This window comes from Halichondria panicea, chromosome 1, assembly GCF_963675165.1.
Source record: "Halichondria panicea chromosome 1, odHalPani1.1, whole genome shotgun sequence".
In the NCBI taxonomy this organism is placed as follows: Eukaryota; Metazoa; Porifera; class Demospongiae; order Suberitida; family Halichondriidae; genus Halichondria; species Halichondria panicea.
Window position 1 is genome coordinate 235,198 of NC_087377.1, and position 9,827 is coordinate 245,024.

General features: G+C 43.0%; 1 long non-coding RNA gene across 2 annotated transcripts in view; it reads left to right on the top strand.

Moving 5' to 3' along the window:
- Window positions 1–1,865: 1,865 nt before the first annotated feature.
- Window positions 1,866–9,827, top strand: part of LOC135333745 (uncharacterized) — a 67,481-nt gene continuing 59,519 nt past the window's right edge. The window contains exons 1-3 of one of the 2 annotated variants that reach the window (XR_010394037.1): window positions 1,866–2,048; window positions 2,381–2,470; window positions 5,548–5,588. This is a non-coding gene — a long non-coding RNA (uncharacterized LOC135333745). Of the gene's footprint in view, window positions 2,049–2,380; window positions 2,471–5,547; window positions 5,589–9,827 lie in introns of those variants that run through there. The other variant, XR_010394036.1, reaches the window with a different exon arrangement.

Below are 9,827 nucleotides of genomic sequence, written 5' to 3' on the forward strand. Positions count from 1 at the left end.
TACGCAACTACTACTTACCACTTGACAGAAGCAGATCACAGCCAAATTTTTGAGATAGTAAGCGATTCGGGCATCATCTTGTAGATCTTTGACTGATCAACTTGAGCTGCAATAATTGATCGTGTATGTACAGTCTTGTAGCACTACTAAATACACACATTATCTCGCACTGTTTCTGCAACACAGTGGAAAGCTCGCAATGTTTTTATAACACAGCGGAAGGCTGCAAAAAAATCAAGTCAATCAATAAAACATGACCAAATAAACAACTACAATGCTCCACAAGGCTTCCTAGCCTAACATTCCTGCAAACATGCAAGCTACAAGCAAGCAAAGAAACTCACCTCTTCCAGCAAGACACTGAGCTTCTTCTTCAAACGGGTCAGGTGGCATATCCGGCCTTCAAACTTCAAAGGAACTGAGCTTCTGGAATGAACTGGATCTGAGAATATTTCAGGCCATTGACATCAGAGTCTCAGTTTCAGAGCTGGAGGTAAAGCCTTTGAAGTGATCCTTTGACGAGGCCTTGAATTCCAATTCATTTTCAGTCCCTCTAACTCTGGGTCTTCTCTTGCTCCACTCGAAGGAAAGGCTCTTGTCCCTCAACTCTCGATCAGAGGCAAAGGACAGGGCAAGGAGGAACACATCATCTCCTTCGCTGACTTCCTGACAGTGTAACGTGGGGTAATGGATGTTAGTAGATACTCTTGCACACATGCATAATTATAACAAAATTACTCACTTCTGCAAACCAGCATTCTTGGTGATCGAGGACTGAGAGAGATTTCACTGGTGCATGTATATAGCTCCATTAGTATGAGGACCTCGTGTACATCACTGGATATCTGCTTAGTAATGGATGAATGTATGTCACAGAATACGAGCAATCAGACAGAGCCTTGGTGACAGCAATCTCTTGTTTGGTGAGGTAGACGTCAGCACACTGCCAGTCTCTTCAGAGCTAGCTTGCGTCCATTACTGGCTCTGACCACAAAGACGACATGCAGCAAAGCCACCTAGTGTGTGTGTGCGTGGGCGGGTGTGTGTGTGTGTGTGTGTGTGTGGGGGGGGGGTGGTGGTGTGTGAGGAAAATGGCTGACAATACTTATAGGACATTTTGCAAAAGAGCCGACTTGGCGTTTATTAATTTGGCATCTCAGGCGTGTTTACTACAGCAATGAGGTTGTATCCTAAACAGGTTATGAGAAGTCTCACCCAGGTAAGGCTATATGCAAGGCCAGGTCTAATCCCCCAGTCAGTGTGAGGACAACACTTCAAGAGTCAAATTAGAGTCAAATTGCCCGTACCTCCCGTGGGGGGGGGGCAACACATTGAGAGGCATTATCACCTGATCATGATTATACAGTATAGGTAGTTGTCACCTGAGCGGAAACGGTACTAGACACTGGAGTGACACCAGAGTCACACAATTCGTTGAGGTGTCCTGTACCGGCGGGGGGATAGCAAACACAGGGGTCAAAGTGCACAGAATTGCAGGAGAGTTTGTAGCCATTTCAGCTTGTTGAGATTCAGTAGCAGTAAGCTGTGCAAATTAATGATAGGCTTTTCAAAGAATTGCATGGACAATCTCAACTATACATAAAACTCCTACTGAAAATTAATAAGTCATCAATAATTATTGTCTAGTCATATTAAAGGTAGCGCTCACCTTTCCCCTGAGTCAGAGTGTTGGTCCATTGTGTCCAGTGCACCGTGCTAGCTAGTAGGACCACTCGATCCAATGGATGTGCTCTCAGAGTATTAGAACTGCACTGATGAATGAAGCACATGAACAGTGGGTAAAGGATCATCACACTATTAGACAAAAATATGTTTCATTTTGTAGATTTGATGACGACACGCTCACACACAAGTAGTTGGGCGGAGTCCGGACTCCGTCCAACTAACACACAAGATGGAGACGGTTGGGGAGGAAAAGCGTTCACTTGTCCTTCCCTCTAGGAGCTTCCACAAGGCTGGATATAGGGTGAATACTCCTCCAAAAGACCAGCAGCAATGGATCACAAGGTAAAGAGCAGTGAGTACAAGTAAGTGGCTAGTTATGATCAAAAGTGGACCACCTAGTATAGTGTATAGGCTGCTTTAGATGACTGGCATTCAATATCTGCTAATAGATATCATTACTAGTGATCAAACTATACAGCCTTTGTATCAAATGCATCCATTGCTACACATTTGTTGACCCGTTGTCAGTCTCCAAGATAATGTGTGTATTTAGTAGTGCTACAAGACTGTACATACACTATCAATTATTGCAGCTCAAGTTGATTTGAAGAAATAAAAATATTTAAGATAATAATTGTTATGGTGGAATTATCTACTAGTGAGTGAGTGGTCTGATTGTTCTCTCACTTGTTAGATTAGTGAGGGTCAGTTGTTCACTCTGTTGGATGCTGATGATGATCCACCCATTGGACGTCAGATAAAAATACAGTCGACCTAAGGAACAGTGAGTACTGCCGCGTGCAGAGTGTGACTCTTTCCCTAACCAAACGTTTTGTAGTTTGTGCTTATTGCGCTGTACTCCCCCCTTGGATGTGTGACTGTGTTTTGTAGTTTGTGCTTTTTGCGCTGTACTCCCCCCTCGCATGTGTGACTGTGTTTTGTAGTTTGTGCTTTTTGCGCTGTACTCCCCCCTTGCATGTGTGACTGTGTTTTGTAGTTTGTGCTTTTTACGCTGTACTCCCCCCTTGCATGTGTGACTGTGTTTTGTAGTTTGTGCTTTTTGCGTTCCCATGAGTGGGTTCAATTCACTAGCAATAGTTTTGCGTTCCCGTGGGTGGGTTCAATTCACTAGCAATAGTTTTGCGTTCCCGTGGGTGGGTTCAATTCACTAGCAATAGTTTTAAGTTGCCGTGAGTGGGTTCAATTCACTAGCAATAGTTTTACGTTCCCGTAAGTGGGTTCAATTCACTAGCAATAGTTTTGCGTTCCCGTGAGTGGGTTCAATTCACTAGCAATAGTTTTGCGTTCCCGTGAGTGGGTTCAATTCACTAGCAATAGTTTTACGTTCCCGTGAGTGGGTTCAATTCACTAGCAATAGTTTTACTTTCCCTTGAGTGGGTTCAATTCACTAGCAATAGTTTTGCGTTCCCGTGAGTGGGTTCAATTCACTAGCAATAGTTTTGCGTTCCCGTGAGTGGGTTCAATTCACTAGCAATAGTTTTGCGTTCCCGTGAGTGGGTTCAATTCACTAGCAATAGTTTTAAGTTGCCGTGAGTGGGTTCAATTCACTAGCAATAGTTTTACGTTCCCATGAGTGGGTTCAATTCACTAGCAATAGTTTTGCGTTCCCGTGAGTGGGTTCAATTCACTAGCAATAGTTTTGCGTTCCCGTGAGTGGGTTCAATTCACTAGCAATAGTTTTGCGTTCCCGTGAGTGGGTTCAATTCACTAGCAATAGTTTTACGTTCCCGTGAGTGGGTTCAATTCACTAGCAATAGTTTTAAGTTGCCGTGAGTGGGTTCAATTCACTAGCAATAGTTTTACGTTCCCGTGAGTGGGTTCAATTCACTAGCAATAGTTTTGCGTTCCCATGAGTGGGTTCAATTCACTAGCAATAGTTTTGTGTTCCCGTGAGTGGGTTCAATTCACTAGCAATAGTTTTGCGTTCCCGTGAGTGGGTTCAATTCACTAGCAATAGTTTTGCGTTCCCATGAGTGGGTTCAATTCACTAGCAATAGTTTTGCGTTCCCGTGAGTGAGTTCAATTCACTAGCAATAGTTTTGCGTTCCTGTGAGTGGGTTCAATTCACTAGCAATAGTTTTACTTTCCCTTGAGTGGGTTCAATTCACTAGCAATAGTTTTACGTTCCCGTGAGTGGGTTCAATTCACTAGCAATAGTTTTACTTTCCCTTGAGTGGGTTCAATTCACTAGCAATATTTTTAAGTTGCCGTGAGTGCATGGGTTCACTTCACTAGCAATAGTTTTACGTTCCCGTGAGTGGGTTCAATTCACTAGCAATAGTTTTACTTTCCCTTGAGTGGGTTCAATTCACTAGCAATAGTTTTACGTTCCCGTGAGTGGGTTCAATTCACTAGCAATAGTTTTACTTTCCCTTGAGTGGGTTCAATTCACTAGCAATAGTTTTAAGTTGCCGTGAGTGCATGGGTTCATTTCACTAGCAATGGTTTTACGTTCCCGTGAGTGGGTTCAATTCACTAGCAATAGTTTTACGTTCCCTTGAGTGGGTTCAATTCACTAGCAATAGTTTTGCGTTCCCTGAGTGGGTTCAATTCACTAGCAATAGTTTTGCGTTCCCGTGAGTGGGTTCAATTCACTAGCAATAGTTTTGCGTTCCCGTGAGTGAGTTCAATTCACTAGCAATAGTTTTACGTTCCAGTGAGTGGGTTCAATTCACTAGCAATAGTTTTACTTTCCCGTGAGTGGGTTCAATTCACTAGCAATAGTTTTACGTTCCCGTGAGTGGGTTCAATTAACTAGCAATAGTTTTACGTTCCCGTGAGTGGGTTCAATTCACTAGCAATAGTTTTACTTTCCTGTGAGTGGGTTCAATTCACTAGCAATAGTTTTACGTTCCCGTGAGTGGGTTCAATTCACTAGCAATAGTTTTACTTTCCTGTGAGTGGGTTCAATTCACTAGCAATAGTTTTACGTTCCCGTGAGTGGGTTCAATTCACTAGCAATAGTTTTGCGTTCTTGTGAGTGGGTTCAATTCACTAGCAATAGTTTTGCGTTCCCGTGAGTGGGTTCAATTCACTAGCAATAGTTTTACGTTCCCGTGAGTGGGTTCAATTCACTAGCAATAGTTTTAAGTTGCCGTGAGTGGGTTCAATTCACTAGCAATAGTTTTAAGTTGCCGTGAGTGCATGGGTTCACTTCAATAGCAATAGTTTTACGTTCCCGTGAGTGGGTTCAATTCACTAGCAATAGTTTTACGTTCTCTTGAGTGGGTTCAATATTCACTAGCAATAGTTTTGCGTTCCCGTGAGTGGGTTCAATTCACTAGCAATAGTTTTACGTTCCCGTGAGTGGGTTCAATTCACTAGCAATAATTTTACGTTCCCGTGAGTGCATGGGTTCAATTCACTAGCAATAGTTTTACGTTCCCGTGAGTGGGTTCAATTCACTAGCAATAGTTTTGCGTTCCCGTGAGTGGGTTCAATTCACTAGCAATAGTTTTACGTTCCCGTGAGTGGGTTCAATTCACTAGCAATAATTTTACGTTCCCGTGAGTGCATGGGTTCAATTCACTAGCAATAGTTTTACGTTCCCGTGAGTGGGTTCAATTCACTAGCAATAGTTTTACGTTCCCGTGAGTGGGTTCAATTCATTAGCAATAGTTTTACGTTCCCGTGAGTGGGTTCAATTCACTAGCAATAGTTTTGCGTTCCCGTGAGTGGGTTCAATTCACTAGCAATAGTTTTGCGTTCCCGTGAGTGGGTTCAATTCACTGACAATAGTTTTGGTTTTTGCGCTGTGCTCCTCCCTTGCAGGTGTGACTGTGTTTTGTAGTTTGTGCTTTTTGCGCTGTACTCCCCACACTCACACACACACACACACAGTGAAGGAGCCTCCATCACAACGCCAGCGATATTTCCATAGTTGAGTGGGTTCAATTCACTAGCAATAGTTTTACGTTCCCGTGAGTGGGTTCAATTCACTAGCAATAGTTTTAAGTTCCCGTGAGTGGTCACTAGCAATAGTTTTGCGTTCCCATGAGTGGGTTCAATTCACTAGCAACAGTTTTGCGTTCCCGTGGGTGGGTTCAATTCACTAGCAATAGTTTTAAGTTCTCGTGAGTGGTCACTAGCAATAGTTTTGCGTTCCCATGAGTGGGTTCAATTCACTAGCAATAGTTTTGTGTTCCCGTGGGTGGGTTCAATTCACAAGCAATAGTTTTAAGTTCTCGTGAGTGGTCACTAGCAATAGTTTTGCGTTCCCGTGGGTGGGTTCATTTCACTAGCAATAGTTTTAAGTTCCTGTGAGTAGTCACTAGCAATAGTTCTGCGTTGCCGTGGGTGGGTTCAATTCACTAGCAATAGTTTTGCGTTCCCGTGAGTGGGTTCAATTCACTAGCAATAGTTTAGCGTTCCCGTGAGTGGGTTCAATTCACTAGCAATAGTTTTGCGTTCCCGTGGGTGGGTTCAATTCACTAGCAATAGTTTTGCGTTCCGTGGGTGGGTTCAATTCACTAGCAATAGTTTTGCGTTCCCGTGGGTGGGTTCAATTCACTAGCAATAGTTTTGCGTTCCCGTGAGTGGGTTCAATTCACTAGCAATAGTTTTGCGTTCCCGTGAGTGGGTTCAATTAATTCACTAGCAATAGTTTTACGTTCCCGTGAGTGGGTTCAATTCACTAGCAATAGTTTTGCGTTCCCGTGAGTGGGTTCAATTCACTAGCAATAGTTTTGCGTTCCCGTGAGTGGGTTCAATTCACTAGCAATAGTTTTGCGTTCCCGTGGGTGGGTTCAATTCACTAGCAATAGTTTTGCGTTCCCGTGGGTGGGTCAATTCACTAGCAATAGTTTTACGTTCCCGTGAGTGGGTTCAATTCACTAGCAATAGTTTTACGTTCCCGTGAGTGGGTTCAATTCACTAGCAATAGTTTTACTTTCCCGTGAGTGGGTTCAATTCACTAGCAATAGTTTTGCGTTCCCGTGGGTGGGTTCATTTCACTAGCAATAGTTTTAAGTTCCTGTGAGTGGTCACAAGCAATAGTTTTAAGTTCTCGTGAGTGGTCACTAGCAATAGTTTTGCGTTCCCGTGGGTGGGTTCAATTCACTAGCAATAGTTTTGCGTTCCCGTGAGTGGGTTCAATTCACTAGCAATAGTTTTGCGTTCCCGTGGGTGGGTTCAATTCACTAGCAATAGTTTTGCGTTCCCGTGGGTGGGTTCAATTCACTAGCAATAGTTTTGCGTTCCCGTGAGTGGGTTCAATTCACTAGCAATAGTTTTGCGTTCCCGTGAGTGGGTTCAATTCACTAGCAATAGTTTTGCGTTCCCGTGCGTGGGTTCAATTCACTAGCAATAGTTTTGCGTTCCCGTGGGTTGGTTCAATTCACCAGCAATAGTTTTGCGTTTCCGTGAGTGGGTTCAATTCACCAGCAATAGTTTTGCGTTCCCGTGGGTGGGTTCAATTCACCAGCAATAGTTTTACCTTCCCGTGAGTGGTTTCAATTCACTAGCAATAGTTTAAGTTCTCGTGAGTGGTCACTAGCAATAGTTTTGCGTTCCTGTGGGTGGGTTCAATTCACTAGCAATAGTTTTGCGTTCCCGTGGGTGGGTTCAATTCACTAGCAATAGTTTTAAGTTCCCGTGAGTGGTCACTAGCAATAGTTTTGCGTTCCCGTGGGTGGGTTCAATTCACTAACAATAGTTTTGCGTTCTCATGAGTGGGTTCAATTCACTAGCAATAGTTTTGCATTCCCTTGAGTGGGTTCAATTCACTAGCAATTGTTTTACGTTCCCGTGAGTGGGTTCAATTCACTAGCAATAGTTTTAAGTTCCCGTGAGTGGTCACTAGCAAGAGTTTTGCGTTCCCGTGGGTGGGTTCAATTCACTAGCAATAGTTTTGCGTTCCCGTGAGTGGGTTCAATTCGCTAGCAATAGTTTTGCATTCCCTTGAGTGGGTTCAATTCACTAGCAATAGTTTTACGTTCCCGTGGGTGGATTCAATTCACTAGCAATAGTTTCAAGTTTCCGTGAGTGGGTTCAATTCACTAGCAATAGTTTTACGTTCCCGTTAGTGGGTTCAATTCACTAGCAATAATTTTGCGTTCCCGTCAGTGGGTTCAATTCACTAGCAATAGTTTTGCGTTCCCGTGAGTGGGTTCAATTCACTAGCAATAGTTTTAAGTTCCCGTGAGTGGTCACTAGCAATAGTTTTGCGTTCCCATGAGTGGGTTCAATTCACTAGCAATTGTTTTACGTTCCCGTGAGTGGGTTCAATTCACTAGCAATAGTTTTACGTGTTTTGTAGTTTGTGCTTTTTGCGCTGTACTCCCCCCTTGCATGTGTGACTGTGTTTTGTAGTTTGTGCTTTTTGCGCTGTACTCCCCCCTTGCATGTGTGACTGTGTTTTGTAGTTTGTGCTTTTTGCGCTGTACTCCCCCCTTGCATGTGTGACTGTGTTTTGTAGTTTGTGTGCTTTTTGCGCTGTACTCCCCCCTTGCATGTGTGACTGTGTTTAGTCACTAGCAATAGTTTTACGTTCCCATGAGTGGAGGTTCAATAATTCACAACAGCTGCATTGTACCTCCTTGTTTTGTGTTTTTTATGCAAGTGCACTGAATGCGCCAGCGAAAGCTTAGGTTTTCTGAATGCTTAGAAACAGACCTTTCAAATGATACCATATTTATTTGATATTTGCCAATTTAGTCCCCTTGGTCCGAGGTCTAAAAATAACAAATTCAGGGCCCGGATGAAATATTGGATTGAAACACATCATTTGAAATGTATTTTTCTAAGCTTTCGGAATATTATAAAATTTTTGACATGGATCAACTGTTATGGTTGTTGAAAGACCCTCCTTCCGTTTAATTCGTGAATCTTTCGGCTGTCATAACTTAAATTCTGTGGATCAAAAGTCAAAAATGTTATGGTTTTCTGAATGCTTAGAAACAGACCTTTTAAATGGTACGGGTGGGTTATGGTTAGGCTCCCGTGAGTGGACTGAATGCGCCAGCAAAAGTCTTAGGCTCCCGCGAGTTGGCTGAATGCGCCACGAAAATTACCCGCTATATATACGATAGTTGGATGTTTTTTATGCGCTGTACTCCCCCTTGTGTTGTATTTTTTATGTGAGTGCGCTAAATGCGCCAGCGAAAGTCTTAGGCTCTCGCGAGTTGGCTGAATGCACCAGCAAAAGTCTTAGGCTCTCGCAAGTTGGGCTGAATGCGCTAGCGAACGTCTTAGGCTCTCGCGAGAGGGCTGAATGCACCACGAAAATGACCCGCTATACAATAGTTGGAATAGTTAGTGTTTTTTATGCACTGTACTCCCCCCTTGCATGTGTGACGGTGTTTTGGGTTAGTTAGTGTTCACTTCTCTATAATTACATACATGCATTAATTTGGGTGACAATTTGTGGGAAATTATGATCATTGACGTGTGCAATAAATGATGTATATATACTGCATGTGTGTGTGCAGGACTGAACACCAGCCCCCGGCATGTATCATGAGGGACGCTGTACAGAGATGTTAGGGCAAGTTCCTTTAATTAGATCCAGATATTGTAATTATTTCCTTCTTCCAGGTTGTCGGTCGCTAAATGTGCTTATAGTTGCCATGGAGATGGAGATGGTAATTGACTGAAGTCATGTACCTACCTCTCGATAGAAGGAAACAAGGATTTGTCAATAATTATAGTACTGTGATAAATAAATGTTTTGTCAACTTCGATTCTCTAAGATCATAATTATTCATAACTATAATTATACTATTGTTCTTGTTCTTACAAAACTTTAAATTATGTTACGTTGTTTCATATTAATTATAATTATATCGAGTACAGCAGCCATTCAGTGTTAGGTAGTGCCAGACCATCAAACCATCACCTTGTCCATCCATATATACACAACCATCAACCTACACAGAGAGCATGAGAGACTTGTCACACAACATAGCTAGCTACTTATCTGTGTGTATGTGGCTCCTCCACAACCGTCAACCTACACAGAGAGCATGAGAGACATGCCACACGACATAGCTAGCTACTCATCTGTGTGTATGCTGTTACAGTGGCTCCTCCACACAATCAACCTACACAGAGAGCATGAGAGATACTGTACACAATGGAACTACTTATCTTTTGCTGTGAAGAGACATCCACCTACGCACGAT